This window comes from Rhyacophila brunnea, unplaced genomic scaffold, assembly GCF_057557595.1.
Source record: "Rhyacophila brunnea isolate RB1 unplaced genomic scaffold, BYU_Rbru_1.0 scaffold_22, whole genome shotgun sequence".
In the NCBI taxonomy this organism is placed as follows: domain Eukaryota; kingdom Metazoa; phylum Arthropoda; class Insecta; order Trichoptera; family Rhyacophilidae; genus Rhyacophila; species Rhyacophila brunnea.
Window position 1 is genome coordinate 30,876,996 of NW_028232882.1, and position 16,830 is coordinate 30,893,825.

Genomic DNA, 16,830 nt, shown 5'->3' on the forward strand with positions numbered 1-16,830 from the left:
TATAACATGTCTAAAATTATGCAATTAAATCATACATGACTTTGGATATTTTATAGATAATATTTTTTGTCTATCATAGTTTGGTTAGGCAGGGCTTAATGAATTTGAAAAAAATAACCAACATGTGTAATATGTATTTCTAATTCAACGAAAACAAATAAGTCTGAATGAAAAAGTGTGCACAATTTTGTTGGATCGCACAAAATATACCAAAATTATTATGGTTAGGTTTAGGGAGGGTTTAATTGATTTTTAAATACTAACCAACACCATCTATAAATTATAGTAGTAGGTAGTTCAATAAAAACAAATACATATGACTAACAAAGTTTAATGTGCACTATTTATATCAGATATTTACAGCCTACCTCCACCCTTCGCCACTGGCAGTAATAAATCAAGCTTAAGGGGGGACATGCTCGTCGTAGGTCAAAATTGAGTTTTTTTTTTGTATTTTCAAACCATGATCCTGGACATTCCTTAAACGTTGTAGATAACCTATTTATATAATTTTGAAGCCTTATTATCTTTTATATTTATTTTAAATATTTGATGACTGCATAAAGTATTTTTATTACATAAAATGGTATTCTTTTAAACCTCTCGCTCTAATGTTTAAGAATATAGTCATATTTCGGTACATGAATGTGCAGTGGTGTTAAGATTTTTTACATTTATTAATTATTAAACGCATTTATAAAACCATTAGTATAATTAATGACGAGATAATTTTAGTAAAATATTTACGATAAAAAATTATATTGATAATCTCTGTGATCCCAAATTTTACAAGAATTAGGCATTTTATCATTCAAATAATTGGCAAGATTAACACATTAATCTTAACACTTAAGATAAAAAAAATAACAGACAACCATATCGAATCTGTTTTGCATATTCACACCACAAAATTTGAGCCAAGATTGCAGTATTTAGTTTCAAACAAACAATTGCATAAGTATGTTAATAAGAGTAATAATAATGTATATTTAAAAATCTGAGATTACACAAAAATTGTCCTTTTGACGAAAAAGTTTGTGAATCCCTGCTCTAGACCATATATATTTAATAAATCTAAGGTTAAGTTAAATGATGTTATATAAATTAATTGATTTAATTCTATATTTGAATACAAAGAGACCGAAGAATCAATTTTTTGAAATACACTGCATTCAACCGTAGCCCGTAGACCTCTGTATTATGTATGTCTACGCCAGTCTCCGTAGAGGCAATGCTTAATACATCACAGCGAAAGCTCAGTGCACCTGTAGCTTTCGTAGCGTAACGACGTTCGTTCGTTGCTCCAAATTTCAATCGCGATCTATGTTAACACAATTTACGGTAAAACAACGTTTAACTCAATACGACTTAAATCAGTTAATATAAATAAAAAAGCTTTTTGAATGAAAAATAGCTTTTAACGTTTGTTAACGTATGAATTAAAACAGTGAGAAATCGGTATTTTAATATGAAAAGTTAAAATGATTTATGATTTAAGTTTTTTTGTTCATACGGTCATAAATAAGGCTCTATATGAATTTATTATTAGGGAGGTGTTTTTTTAATAAATTAATTTAGCCACTGTCGTAAATTTTGGTTTAGATTGCGTTTGGAATATTTAATTAGTGGTTATTAGAAATGAGTTATAAGTCATATTTAAAAATTTTATTTCTATTTTTTTTCAGCGTGTATAATAAAATTATGGCAACCTTTTATCGGTGGCTTTGTTAACATAGGTTTTGTTAGAAGCTGCGAGTCACGGGTTTGATTCCGCGGCTCGTGAAAGGCTTATGTGTTTGGTCTAGTGTAAAAAATGTAATGGGTTGTGTGAATGACTAGCAATCATTTCTCGTAAAAGAATGTATTACTATTCCATTCTCATTTTAACAAATAATACTAAATAAACATACTTACCTATAAATAACTGTCAATTTTTTTTAAGCATATTAATGTAACATAATCAATATTGTGATTGTTTCAATTCTATTACAAAATACACTTCTGTTAAAATATATTACTATCATTAGGCCCCTAGATCTTTATATAAGTATGTGTACATATTTTTTTTATTCTTATTAAAAAAATAATTCAATTTTATATAAATAAATTCTTCATTCCAACACAATAGAAAATAAATACTAAATCTGTAATTACTGTGAAGTATTATTCCATATTGTGATTACAATTAAGCAGAACTCACTGAACATATTATTTCGCAGTTTGATGGCTTGAATGAAAGATCTGGGTTCCAACACAAGTGGAAAATTTCAAACACAAAAAACCTAAACCTAAGGAAATGGGTATGATCAAGATAGTAGTAGTAAATTAGGGATATTGGTCCAACAAACCTCTGGTAGAAATATTTATTTTTATTTTAAGTCTTATGTAATATAAATAAAAATCATTTAATATTATATGTGTATATATTTTTTTCACGTCCGATCCTATGGGCCTCCACAGAGTGGGAGATGTATTAACAGATTTTTGTTTTTACGAGAAATGAATGTTAGCCAATTGCTCAACTTATTAGGTACAAACACACTTTATAAACAACATGTGAATTTTTTGTTGCCAGACTCGGGATTCGAACCCGGAACTTACAACATTATAAGCCAACGCGGTAACTGCGCAGCCATTGTAGGCGTAAATACTAGGTATAATGTGAATATAATTGAGTTATTAATTATTAAACAACTTCAAATACATATAAATATAAAATAAAGTGTATTATATTGAATTTAAAAATAATAGGTCGCTTCATTGATCATTGTACATTTATCTTACTTAACAAAAGAATGATAATTACATTCTTCAATATTAAAATATCCGTATCTAGGAAGACAACATTTCAAAATGAAAATAATTCTGACAGCTAAGTCAAACAAAAGAATATCAAATTAAAATCGAATCCAAAATATGCAAACTTTATCTTGATCTGTCGTGAAAATTCAAAATTGCAATTGGCACGAAAGTTTATTTGAATAAACAAAATTAGTGTTTTATAATATGTACCTAGATGTCGGTTGAGGCCAAGTAGGAAACGGAAGTCAACATATTTTGATTTTCATATAATACATAAATAATAATAATTACAAGATAAAAAGAACTTTTTATATACAACGTTTTTAAATTTTCTGTTGAATCATATAATTGTTGTTTTAATTTAATAAAACGCATTTTTTGTAGTACTTATTCTACGTCTTTTAATCAATAAATTAGGACCGGTTTCGTCCGCCTCAGAGGGACATATTCAACGAGGCGGACGAAACCGGCCCTAATTTATTGATTAAAAGTGGAAGAAGTACTACAAAAAATTTGCGTTTTATTAAATTAAAACAACAATACAATGCAGTTCCACCATGAATTGACAGTTAACAAAATAAAAGAAATCATAAACTTGACTTGACTAGCTTAAACGATCAAAAAAAAAATGTACTTGATAGAAATACTGAATAAATATACTGAAATGTCATTTTGACACTTCATATTGATTTCAACAGTAACGCACGTATACATTAATATTAATAATTTAGTTGCTAGGACCTACTTAGCAACCAATAATAGTTTTACTTTTTACGGATTTCTTCAAAAATAACTTTTCATACAAAACATAATTAACTGAAAATGAAATCAATTCTACTTAAAGATGGCTGAAAGTATTAAAAAAATGCATTAGCATCGTGTTCTGATATATTCTAAAAGTTTCAAATGTCTAGCTAGTCGGGAAGTTAGTTAAAAATCGATTGCAAGATCTGTACCGGACAAACAACCACCGGACAAATAAGAATACGAGCTAAGAAAAATGTTGTAAAATACCTAGTATATAGTTCTAAAAATTTAAGACTTATTTTAAGCCAATGGCATAAAAAACAAATGGAAATAATGCGAAAAATATGAATTATTCTTGTTATTATTTTGGCCACAACTCTAGGGAGCGATCCAAAATGATATTTTATGAGCGGGGCTAATCGGCGCAGACGATCGGGATGGCGATCGGGACTGACGATTAAATTGAGAATCTGACGGTGTAATTTGAATTTAATAATTATTAAGAATAATTTAAATATAATTTCGAACATTCTTGGATTGGCTTTCCACTATAAGTTGAGATGCGTGTTATTATATTTTAATCAGTTTGTATTTGATGTTTATTTCGGTTGTAATACCATTATCAAAATACAAATATAAGACTTTCCCTCGCACCCTGCTTATGAAAGCAGACAGGACCTTTTTTCGAATTTAATCTTGTAATTATTTTAACCCTGATTCCAGTAGGTCTATTCTGACAACCGCTTTACGTAATTAGCTTTAAATGGGTTAAGTATCGTGTTATTGTTTGTCAGAATTAATTTGATGGCGAACTACGTACGTAAGCTTTTGTAGCCCGTGGCAACCAAAATAGCTATAGAATTGAAAACGAATTTGTCTAATTTAATACAAACGAAAAGATTTTATTATAAAAATAATTTTATAAAAATAATATAATTTAAAAATTACAATATACAGGTGTGTAAGAGGAAGTGATCAGTATATCTACTATTAATAAATCATTTAACGATATTTTTAATAATAATACTTACAATTTTTAATAATAATAATTATAATTTGAAATACCCAAGTTACATAATTATATAATATTAGAAAAATTCTTGAAATAAAGTATGAACGAGTGGGATTCGAACTTACATATTTTTTATTACAACGTTTTTCTTAGCTCGTATTCTTATTTGTCCGGTACAATTCTTGCAATCGATTTATAACTAACTTCCCGACTACTAACTAGACATTTGAAACTTTTAGAATATATCAGAGCACAATGCCAATGCATTTTTTAATACTTTTAGCCATCTTGTATGAAAAGTTATTTCGACACCATTATTGGTTGCTAGGGGTCTGGGGTCCTAGCAACTAAATTATTAATATATACGTGCGTTACTATGAAAATCAATATGACATGTCAAGTACAAATTTTTTTGGTCGTTAAAGCTAGTCAAGTCAAGTTTATACGGTTCAACAGAACATTTAAAAACGTTGTATATAAAAAGTTCTTTTTATCTTGTAATTATTACTTCTAGGTTGATTTGTGTGAGAATTAATTCTGACGAATCACTATTCGATATACATATTTCAAATTCAGCCAAAGAAGGCAAACAGCTGAATCCCACTCGACACAGCTTTGTTCATATATTATGATGTTAATATTATATTTTTAAATATTGTGTACATTCAGTCTTGAATAAAAAATAATAACTGTGTTATTTAACAATTTAAAATTATTTAATTTATTCCAACTTATTTTTTATAACTTAAATTATCAAACAAACCGTGAATGTAAAATATTAATACACATTATATAAACTACAAACAGAACATTTGTATGACGTATTAAAATACTGGAAGTGTATTGAGAGGCATTGTCTACCTTCAAGACTTTTGACTTGTAAGTATATTGGAATAATATAATAATTATTTATTATTATTTTTTTATTATTGAAAATAAATATTTACTAAAAATACATATAACACAGAGAAAACAAAAATATTTTAACAAGTGAACTTTCTACAGAATATATTAAATAATAGATTTTTTTTTAAAAACATATTGTGGAAATTACAAATTATAAGTTTAAGACGTTCACAACATGACATTTAGAAACAAAGATATATAAATATAACAGTATTACATAAAAAAAGAGATAGATCAGTAGATAAATTAGATAGGTACAAGGAAGTACATCGGATGAGTTAAGCAGACCCTATTTTAAGAATTTACAAAACAACGTCCACCTAAACTCATTCTCACGTAAGTGGAATATATCAACACCCGAAGCAATTTCGTTGAACATAGTTATCGCCCTCTTAATTGGCATTACCAGTGGCAGGTTGGTTCTGCACCTTGGGAGAATATACAACTGATGGTCTCTATTTCTAAGATAGTTATCAGGGACACACAGGTCAACACTGCCCAGAATGGCAGAGTTCTCATTTATACCTCGCATAAGTCGAAAAAAATACGTAGCTAAATAAAGATTTCTTCTAAATTGTAGACTGCAGTATGTAAGCATGCCTAAGAGAAAGCCATTTGGATAAAGCCACGGATAGTATCCATACAGCCTCAAGTAAAGGAGTCTCAAGAATTTCTTCTGTACCCTCTCGAATAACGTACCAATATCGATTACTTGAAAGTAAAAGTGTATTAAGAATTATTTAAAAATGACAATAAAGTACGTTTACATGTTTATATTATTACAATATATCTTAGGCGCTACAAATGTTGGGCTTCGTCTTGCGTACTTCCCGGGTCTTTTCGGATGTTACTGTATTAAAAATTCTTTATAATTCCTTAGTGAGAAGCCGGCTTGAGAGTGGGTCGATTGTTTGGGCCCCGCATCAGTTGAAATATGACCTTATGGTGGAGCGAGTTCAAAAGAAATTTTTGAGACTCCTTTATTTGAGGTTATATGGATACTAACCGTGGCTTTATCCAACTGACTTTCTCTTAGGTATGCTTACATACTGTAGTTTAAGTGCTAGAAGATATCAATATTTGGCCACGTATTTTTTTCGACTAATACGTGGTGTGAATGAGAACTCTGCAATTCTTGGTAATATTGACTTGTGTGTCCCTGATAACTATCTTAGAAATCGGGAGCATCAGTTGTTTGTTCTCCCGAGGAGCAAAACTAACCTGCCATTGGTGATGCCAATTGGGAGGGCAATAACTCTGTTCAACCAAATTGCTTCGGATGTTGATATATTCCATCTACGTGAGAATGAGTATAGGTGGATGTTATTTTATAAATTCTTAAAATAGGGTATGCTTAACTTATCCGGTGTACTTCCTTGTACCTATATACTTCATATTTTTTGTATTTACACATTTATACTGTAGAATAACTTAATATTGCATAATTACAGTATTACATAATACTGTTTTAATAATATTTCTTTGTTTCTAAATGTCATGTTGTGAACGTCTTAAACTTATAATTTGTAATGTCCACAATACGTAAAATAAATTAAAATTGAAAAATTAAAATTGAAATCTTGCATGTTAATAGAAATGTATCAGGTTCTCCAAACTGCGATTTAAAATTTTACTTTGTCTACTTTTCAAGCTTTACTACAAAACACCTAATTTTACCTTGCGGGTTCCACAGAATCCCATTTGGAAAATGATTATCCAGTGTAAATTATGTGAATAGCTAGCAGTTAATCAATATCCACGGTTACATGTAAATTGTTCGTACAACATTTTCACCGTAACACAGATCGCCGTGAACTTTCTTATCGGATAGAGGTGACCGTATACTATACGGTCTCCAATTTTATTAGATTCAATATGAACATTAATTCAATTTTCATAGACGATTTTGGCAAAATTCATGAATTCAAAAATGAAAACCTAGCATAGCCTAATCCAGCGATACTCAGCCTGCGGCCCGAAACATATTTATTATCAGGAATTTCGTATATCTTGAGATTCGTTTCGACTTTGACGCACAGATAGTGATACCCGAAGAGGATTGTCATTATGGTCTACATCAGAGTGTTGCTATTGTACACGATTAATTTAAAAAACGCATAATTTTTAAAATCTCAAAAATGTTTTGTAAAAAAGGGGGGGTTTCATGATTTTTTTCGTCACACCAGTAGTGATGCGGCCCGCGTTACTTTACAAATATATGTATTTGGCCCGAAGAAAAAAAAGGTTGAGTATTGTTGGCCTAACCTAACCTAACTTAACCTAATCTAATCCAACCTAACCTAACAAATAATCCAGTATATCGGCTATTTTCAAAATTTGTTTGGAGCTAGCTTCTTGTAAAGTGTAAACCGACAAGAACCATGTTTTATTTAGACATGAATTATATGTCAGTACTATACGACTCAAAGATGTTGGACGGTCTTTAATATATGGCCATATATTTACGATACAATATTTCACGGTGAAGTCTGATACGGCGAACTACATACGTACAAGTTTCCTGACACTAATATCCACGTCTATGAGCTGTACCACAATCTGATCTTAATATAATTTTGTATGGTGTCCACAATCGTGTGAGGGCGTGAGCTACAGAAAGATTGTATCTGAGCTGGTCTACAAGACCGCATATGCGGCATGGCAGGCGAGATGGTGGCCTCCTCTAAGGGCCGCCAGAAGACTTTTCTATACTTTCCAGATGTCTCGGTGAGACACATGACGAGGAGACTGGTGCCGACCCACTGGACTAGTCAATTCATGACTGGCCATGGAAACTTTGCGGCCAAACTGCAGGGGTTTGGTTTGGCAGAACATGGGTCGGGTTGCTCATGTGGACACGACCAGCAGGACGCAGAGCACGTCCTGTGGGACTGTCCACTTATGGGCCCCAAACGAGCGGAGTTGTTTGCCCGGGTCCGACCCCATTCGGGCCCAATAGAACACGCGGACATGGTGGCAACCGAGGCCAATTTTGCGGCCTTTACTAAATTCGCCAGAGCGTCCGGGGGGCGGGACACTCTTGACTCCCCTTGCGACTCTTCAAATTAAAGTCACTCTGATAGTTGCCATAAAATTAACATCATGCATTCGCACTTCGGTGCAAGGTTGCATCACCAGTCCCGTGCGGCTCTGCTCGGGACAAAATGAGGGCTTAAATTCTTTGATCTGGCACACGTAAGGGTTATGTTAGCCGGCCGCGTATGAAGTGGCTGCATATACATAACGCGAGCGGAGGTGGGAATTTTACACACCATGTCCACAATCGTGAATATTTGAAGTATGTATGGATACCATTTAAATGCTTTCAATCCTTTTTTTAATTTCGTCATTCATGTTAATATAACAAAAAAATATTAATATTCAAGCAGTACTATTTCCTATTGCTTATAAATACTCAGTATACCAAGTATGCATACTTTAGCAAGCAAGTCAAGTGCCTACGATAAATCAATCCATTGGCAAAAGTTTGCTTTGTGAAATATTATTCCGGCAAGGTCCGAAATGCGCATAAATCTGACCGCGACATTCTTTTCACCCCGACAACAGACGCGAAACCTTTCATAACAATCTCCAGAGACCTTTTGCCTATCTTTCCCGTAGATTAGATTGTAAGAAAACGTCCATTTTTATATAGAAGACATGAAAATATGCCAACGAAAGAAAGTTGTCATATGTGTATATATTATATCACACTGGCGTGTAACTTTACCTTAATACATTTAAATTTACATTACATATTATCTTAATTAGCCAGGATCAATACATTGCAATACTTTTGAACCATTCAGAATTTATATGAATATATCTGATATGATTGTATTTCTCTTTTATTATTTATTCCGGTGGTTTTTGTATTTTATTCAGACATTTTTAATGTCAATGCTATGCGGCAATAGGTTTCCGATACAACATCTCACGGTGAACTGTGATACGGCCAACTGCATACGTACAATTTTCCGGACACGGCTGTAAAGATCACAAGGTTTAAAAATCTTGTATCGTATCGTGTGCGCAATTTTGAGAACGTCTAAATTATTTTAAATTTTTACTTTTTTTAAGGATTTATTGGCCAAAAAAAAGGTATTTATTCCGATCTCTGATTTAGGGAATCCAGCGGTCTCCTACTTTTCGGAAATTTTGCACCTCTTTGCTGGTGAAATGTGAGTTGGCCCCTTTTCCCCCCGCTGTACGGCGAATTTTCTTTGGGTAAATATTATTAATAAATGATTTCCAAGAAAGTAAAAATATTGTAAAGAGACCGGGAGTAATTTATAAAAAGAATATTAATAACAAATACAGAACGTAAACATAACAACAACAAAAAATAGTGAAAGAAGTGGGTACCAACTTACTAAAAAAAAAACAAATCAAAATTGTGTTTATTTAATTATAAGAAATGTTTCTGACGGACGAAAAAAAGGAGGTAGACGTAATATAACGAAATATGAGATATTAATTTAGGGCCACATTAGGAAAATTGATTATATAATATTATGTAACTACAAAAATAATTTGACAGATAATTAAATACGCGTAGAATCATATCACAATAAATATTGGGAGACTGCGATGGCTTGGTCATATGCACCGTATGAATGACAATGAACCGGCAAACAGAGTGATGTCCGGCAATCCAATCGGGCGTAGAAGAAGAGGCAGGCAAATATTCGCTGGTTTCATGGAGCTGCCAATGACTGCCGTGTTCTAGGGGTACCAAATTGGAAAGCGGCCACGCTGGATAGGGACAGATGGAGGGAGCTGTTGGAGGAGGCCAAGACCCACACCGGGTTGTCGCGCCCCTGATGATGATGAGAATCACATCATACTTGGCGCAAAAATCCAGGATGGATCCTGGCCACCTCAAGTTGTCGTATTCAATTCGGTCTATTCTCAGTAATCTACTTCCAATTGGTAACCATCACAGAATAAATTAATACATATAATTCAGATACGCTATACCCCAATACACTACATTTTGAAGCAGGGTTTTGTGTCGTACGAAAATATATACATAGACGTGCAATAGTGTGCGTTGCAACCTTCAAATACACCAATTTTGAATGAGAGTCAGTGCATAAACCGAGAACAGTTATCAGAATAAAATACAAGCGTAGAATAACGTATTCTTGACACGTTTTTAAGTTCATTCCATATTTTTCCACACTTGAGATCGGTTGCCTATTACTCCACACCCGTTATGCCGGGTACTCATTAGCGAGCCGTAACTGTGAACGTTGTGGATACAGTAACCGGTATGGATGCTTAATAATTAGTTCGCGAGCTTACTTAATAATTATTTCGCATCTAGAGTTGGTTACAGTATCTGGAACGGTTATAGTTACGGCTCGCTAATGAGTATCCGGCTTTACATATTTCAGTTCCCTGGTAACCGTGTAACACAAAATTAATTTGAAGTGGGCTGTGTATAAGAAGGTTTAATTTTAAAGTGGGGAAAAATATGGAATAAACTTATTTTCAATATTTTCGTTTGTATTATTCTTATTATTAGCGTGCCATTCTCTAACTGAGATCAGCCATCGTCAGAGGTATCATCTGCCGCCAGGAATAGTTCGGTGGAGCTGCAATTGTACCAATCACGTAGGCTCTTAAGTCTTGATACAATTATATATGTTTAAAAAGGATATAACATTTTCAAATCTTATGAATTATTGTTCTTTGAATTATAAAAGAAGCTCGTTTATTAAACATTCAGATAATTGAATTATTTGCGTGTATAACCTATTTGTAATATCTGAAACATCGTGTGGGCTTGAGCATAATTGATATGGTGAATAACTTGTTTCGCGTGAAATACGACAAAAAGGTATACAGATATACACAATAAAAAATATTTGATTCGATTTGAATGCAATTTATCCACATCTTAACTGAGAGTTTGAATAAGTCCGCGTAATCGAAAACAGCTGAATGTAAACACGCATCACTCTAGATGTACCTCACCTCACCACTCCACCGCTGCTATCTGACCACTTAACTAACTCGTATAACGATGAAATGTTACAAATGTGCTAGTTTTGAGAAGATTTTTCTTGTAATTTCGGAACGTTTGATATGGAGATGTAACTCTATGAGCTTGTCCAGATGACGCTTGTCTCGCCACGATACGTCGCGAGTGGACGTGGACGGCTCAATAAAGTCACTTGTATATCGACCGCGCGTATGGACGGCTCAATGAGGTCACATGTGCCTGGAATGCGCGCGAGTCAAATCGCGCCATCTGAACAAGGCCTATGTGTAAACAGTGTAGTGAGTTAAGTTGTGATTTTTTTATCAATATTGGTTGAGTAGTTTTTGAGTTTTAACAGATAGTTAGTTACCCAGATCAAAACACTGAACAAAACGTAAATATTATTTAGAAATCAGAAGACAGTCACTTCAAGATTATTTATTAGTATCATCATTGGCTTAGTTTTAGATATTCGTGAGTTGTTATAACGGTACGGATATCAGACAGTTGCTGTATAAAAAAGTCTAGTACAGACCTACAAAATTATCTGGAGAATGGCGAAAAATTGAACTACGAACTACCATAGGACGCCATATTGAAAAATGTCATTCGAATATCAGATTTTGTTAGTTACGAGTCGTGATTGGGTACTTTTCGACAGTGGCTCCCCCATCTCATTCTCCAGATAAGTTTGTAGGTCTGTAGCAATTTTCCTTCTGCCCGAGTTTTACCCTTTCATTGTTTAGTTACGAATAATTTGATTTTGAAATTGGCTTCGATTTGAAATCAATTTTCTTTTGTTTGAATGCCTTTGTTTTACGTTTTTTTCTGCCTGTTTCAAAAATGATTTTTCAAATCTGACGTGTACGTGAATTGGACAGTTGTATAAGTGCCCTCAGTGGAGTAGTGACGAAAAACCTTCCAATAATTTGGCATATTATATAGGTACTAATTATTTGCGAGTGCAAGTACGTTATAATTAAAAATTGAAGAAATCCTGACACCGCTAAGTAATTAAATAAATTGATACTTTGATTTAAAAACACAAAATCCGACCACCAAAATTAGCACAATTTGTAAAACGATTAAAAAATGTAACAACTATTATTAGTTAATTTCGTCGTAATTAGATATGAAGCTCAACTGGTAAAGCACATTGGCACGAATCCAGGGGATGCGGGTTCAATAGAGTTTTTCTAGTAGTTGTATAATACATCTGAAGTGTTTCAAAATTATGTGTATTCAATAAAGAATGTTTCATTCTCAAGTCATGTGAATGATTCGTTGAACAAAAAAAAAATAGTTGTTTCCAAATTTTACTAATAGAGTGCGAAAATTATAAGTTAAAGTGTCATGGCCGCCGTCGTGGCGCTGCGATATATTATGAAATGATTGTCAGTATAATTGTAGTTCGCGAAACGGCCACGCTTCACGTTAAACTTGCCTCAGTCTACATTTATATGACAGTTATATAGATTATAAAATTGATTTTTAACTTATTGGAAGGGGTTCGAGACTACACCATGCTCCTTTGTCACAAAACACAACACTCAGGAAGTTACATTTTGAATCGGAAGCTTGAAGGTGGCCATCGTGGATATACCAATTTGCAATACCGCAATATAAAAGTTACATAAGTCCTCAGTATCGCGGTACTTGCAACTGCGATGTATAGTGATTTCTTATATAGGTATGTATTGAATATTCAATCATCTCGTTGGTAGGTATTTTAAATATTTTAATAAGGTAAACGTTAAGCTATCGCATTGTATCGAATCTTCGCTACTGGTAAGAGACCTCCTCAGCAGGCCCGCCCCTAGGGACTCAGCCGCCTTTTTGCGAAATCGAAAATGTCGCCTACGCTCAAAAATAAATTACAAATTTCAAGGATAAAACAACTTTAATTATTCTTCAGGAAGTACATTTTACGTCATAAACAAAAATAATTACAAGATAATTTTTTTTTTATATACCTACCACGTTTTTAAATTTTCTGTTGAATTATATAAATTTGACGATTCTATGTATTAATAATTTAGGACAAATATGGCAATTGTCAACAAATCATCTTTTTGCTATTTTGCAACGAACAAACAAATATAGAATACTGAAATGTCATTTTGATTTCCATAGTAACGCACGTATATATTGATAATTTAGTTGCTAGGACCACCCCCGTAGCAACCAATAATAGTGGATTGGATTATGGATTTCTTCCGAAATAACTTTTCATACTAAACAGAATTAACTGAAAATAAATTCAATTCTACTTAAAGATGGATTAAAAGAAAGCATTGGCATCGTGTTCTGATATAGTCTAAAAGTTTCAAATGTCTAGCTAGTCGGGAAGTTAGTTAAAAATCGATTGCAAGATTTGTACTGGATAAACAACCACCGGACAAACAAGAATACGAGTTAATAAAAACGTAGTAGTAAAATAATAGTAGGTATAATAGGTATTATTAGGTATATTATTATATGGTGAAATTTCACAATAAAATGCACATTTGCTGTTATGGACAAAATAAGGGTGTGGGGGAGCGGGTTGCAAATTGGCTTAGTCGATATATCTGCAAGATTTTTACAATATTTTAAATATCTAATAATTACTATATTTCTTTAGGTCCGAAGAGAAATGGAAAAGATACATTTAAGTTAATTTTCGGAACGGGTTGGCCCCACTCATCTTGGCATTTTATGACACACAAGGTCTGTGGTCACTGGAAGACCCGTGGCACTCATAACTTAAGCAACTGCTATCTGGGGAATTCAACGTTTGAATTAATATTCTAATGTGTCAAGTCTAAAAGGGAGACAGCGCGGACGACACAAACGGACACTGACGATCCTAACAATTATGGCATGCGCATTCGATCACCTGTAGACGTGATAGCTCACAATAACTCGTAGGAGAACACCCTTGGTTATACCTGCAGGCTAAGCGTTTATCTAGAAAAGTGCAGTATGTCACGGCGTGACGCTGTTAGTTTGAGTAGATTTGAGTAAATGTGAAAGTAAAGCGCGAAATACATTATGATGCATGTCGCGGACTATCACGCTGTCACGCCGACAAATTTAGTCAATGCTTTCGTCATTTTGCAGAATATTTTGAACGACCACCAACTCTGTAAATTCAATGATGGAAGTGCCAACTCTAATGTATTAGTATTTTGAATTATTATTCATTATTCAAGCTGATTTCAATTAATTTTAACAGTTTCCTCGTGTGCGAACGTTAAAATTACTTGCGATATTATATTCATAGATAATATTTTGAACAGAACCCAACCTATAGACCATAGATAATAGACAACATTCTTATAGAAAATACATAGTTCCAACCGCTAAAAACAAAAAAACACGCGATTTTGACGATTATGTCGAAAATGTGTAGGCATGTAAAAATGAAAAAAAAAACGTTCAAAACGTCATGCAGGTGTAGATGCAGTGCGGTTCAATGTGAGGTGACCTCATTTTTGTTTTGGAGATTTTGGCAGATTTTACAAACTGTCAATATTCTTTTAAAGGTTTAACATGTGCTACGGGATGGGACCATCAGTATGACACTTTAAACACCAAGAAAAACGAAATTACACACTTTTTCCCCGTAGTGCCAATTTATTGTGATGTCACGTGATAGTCAGCGACATGCACCATAATATAATTCGCACTTATGTGCCACCTGCTATATTTTCTTAACCCGCTTCCCCCCGGAAGCATTAAAAATCAATAAAAACTTATTATGGCGATTCTTTTCAAGATGGACCCATAACCATTTTTATGTGTGCGCACTTGATAATAGTATTTTTATTATTGATTTTTATTCTGCTGGGAGAAAGGCGGCTCGTGCAATCCATTATGTTGCAGTGGAAATATAATATTCTTGCCCATTTGTACAACCGATGCAAATGAATGGAACTATACTTTTTAAATGTGAACTGAAGAAGTCTTCCTCATTCAAAGGGCCTGAAAATCTAACCTTCGCTCACACGTAGAAGGCGAACAATAATTTTAATAGTTGTACTATTACGTTATAATATGTGTCGCTAGATTTAAAAATAAGCCATAAGTCCATAATGGATGAATAGGAGAAAAACAGCTTTTTGTTTTCTCAAGTACACAGTCACAAGGGTGAAAGTTTATATTATTTCGATTATAGAATATTTAAAATTAATAAGTTCCACATTTTGATAATGCAGAAATGTTAGAAAGCAGTAGTTCACAATTCACAAAAAAAATCAAAAATATTTAAAGGTGGACTTGGCTGATTTTGAAATCTAGCGACACATATATACCTATTTGTCTTCAATTATCTGTAATGCATGAGAGAAAAGATACGAAATGTGTTAAAGAGAGCAAGACAAGGAGAAGACGTATTAAACACACAAACATATAAATTTATTTTATTTTGTTAACTGTCAATTCATGTTGGAACTGCATTGTATTGTTGTTTAATTTAATAAAACGCATTTTTTGTAGTACTTATTACATTTTCAACTGAAGACGGAGGAAACCGGTCCTAATTTCTTGATTAAAAGTGGAATAAGTACTACAAAAAATTGCGTTTTATTAAATTAAACAACAGCACAAACATATAAACGCAAATTATAAATTTGAAAAATGCGAGAAATTATTTTAACCGGGTCGTGACTCGTGAAAGGAAATTAAATGATTCTCTGTAAACAGTTTGACAGATGCTTGCAGGGCGGTAATAGCAAATCGAGTTTATGTCGATAAATTGGTGTGTTATCCAAGAGATTTAAGGGTCATTTTAATAGGGACATGGTACTGTAACCTACTGTCACCTTAGGCAACATACACAATTATTATTATTAATAAAAGAATATGTATGGATAACGAAGAAACGTCATGATTGTAAGCGTCGCTGTTTGATTAATGAACAAGTTCACCGATGGCGTGCTCAGTAAAGTCAGGAGACTCCACCAGGCTGATACAGTAGCTCACAATACAAATTAATAAGTTTGAAATACCAGAACAAAGACAGTAAAACTGTACATACATATAAAAGTATAAGAGAGAGAGAGGGATACAGTATAAGAGTATAAGAGAGAAGGAGAAGACGTAATATGGCAATGTTGAGACGTGATACTGTCACCTGGTAATATTTTTCTAGTTTTCATATAATAAGTTTTTGCTTCGTATGTTTATTATGTTAAAAACGACCTATGAAGCTATTTTCTTTATATTATATTAAGATATCGATATAATATGTAGTCGTATTATTAAAAAAAGCTGCTCTAGATATACTGTCAGATGCTCAAAGAGTGATGGATGGGGCCACATATACCTTTCCCTACTTATTCTGAGACTCACTAAAGTAATGGCGGGACTATTATAATAGTACCAACGAGAG

General features: G+C 33.1%; 1 protein-coding gene across 2 annotated transcripts in view; it reads left to right on the forward strand.

The window, feature by feature from the left end:
* The first annotated feature begins 1,258 nt into the window (after positions 1–1,258).
* The window catches only part of LOC147070345 (uncharacterized), a 262,340-nt gene continuing 246,768 nt past the window's right edge, over positions 1,259–16,830 (forward strand). Inside the window, exons 1-2 of one of the 2 annotated variants that reach the window (XM_085949681.1) lie at positions 1,259–1,341; positions 5,076–5,440. The gene's annotated coding sequence lies outside the window, so the exon portion shown is untranslated. The remainder of the gene's footprint in view (positions 1,342–5,075; positions 5,441–16,830) is intronic. The other variant, XM_085949680.1, reaches the window with a different exon arrangement.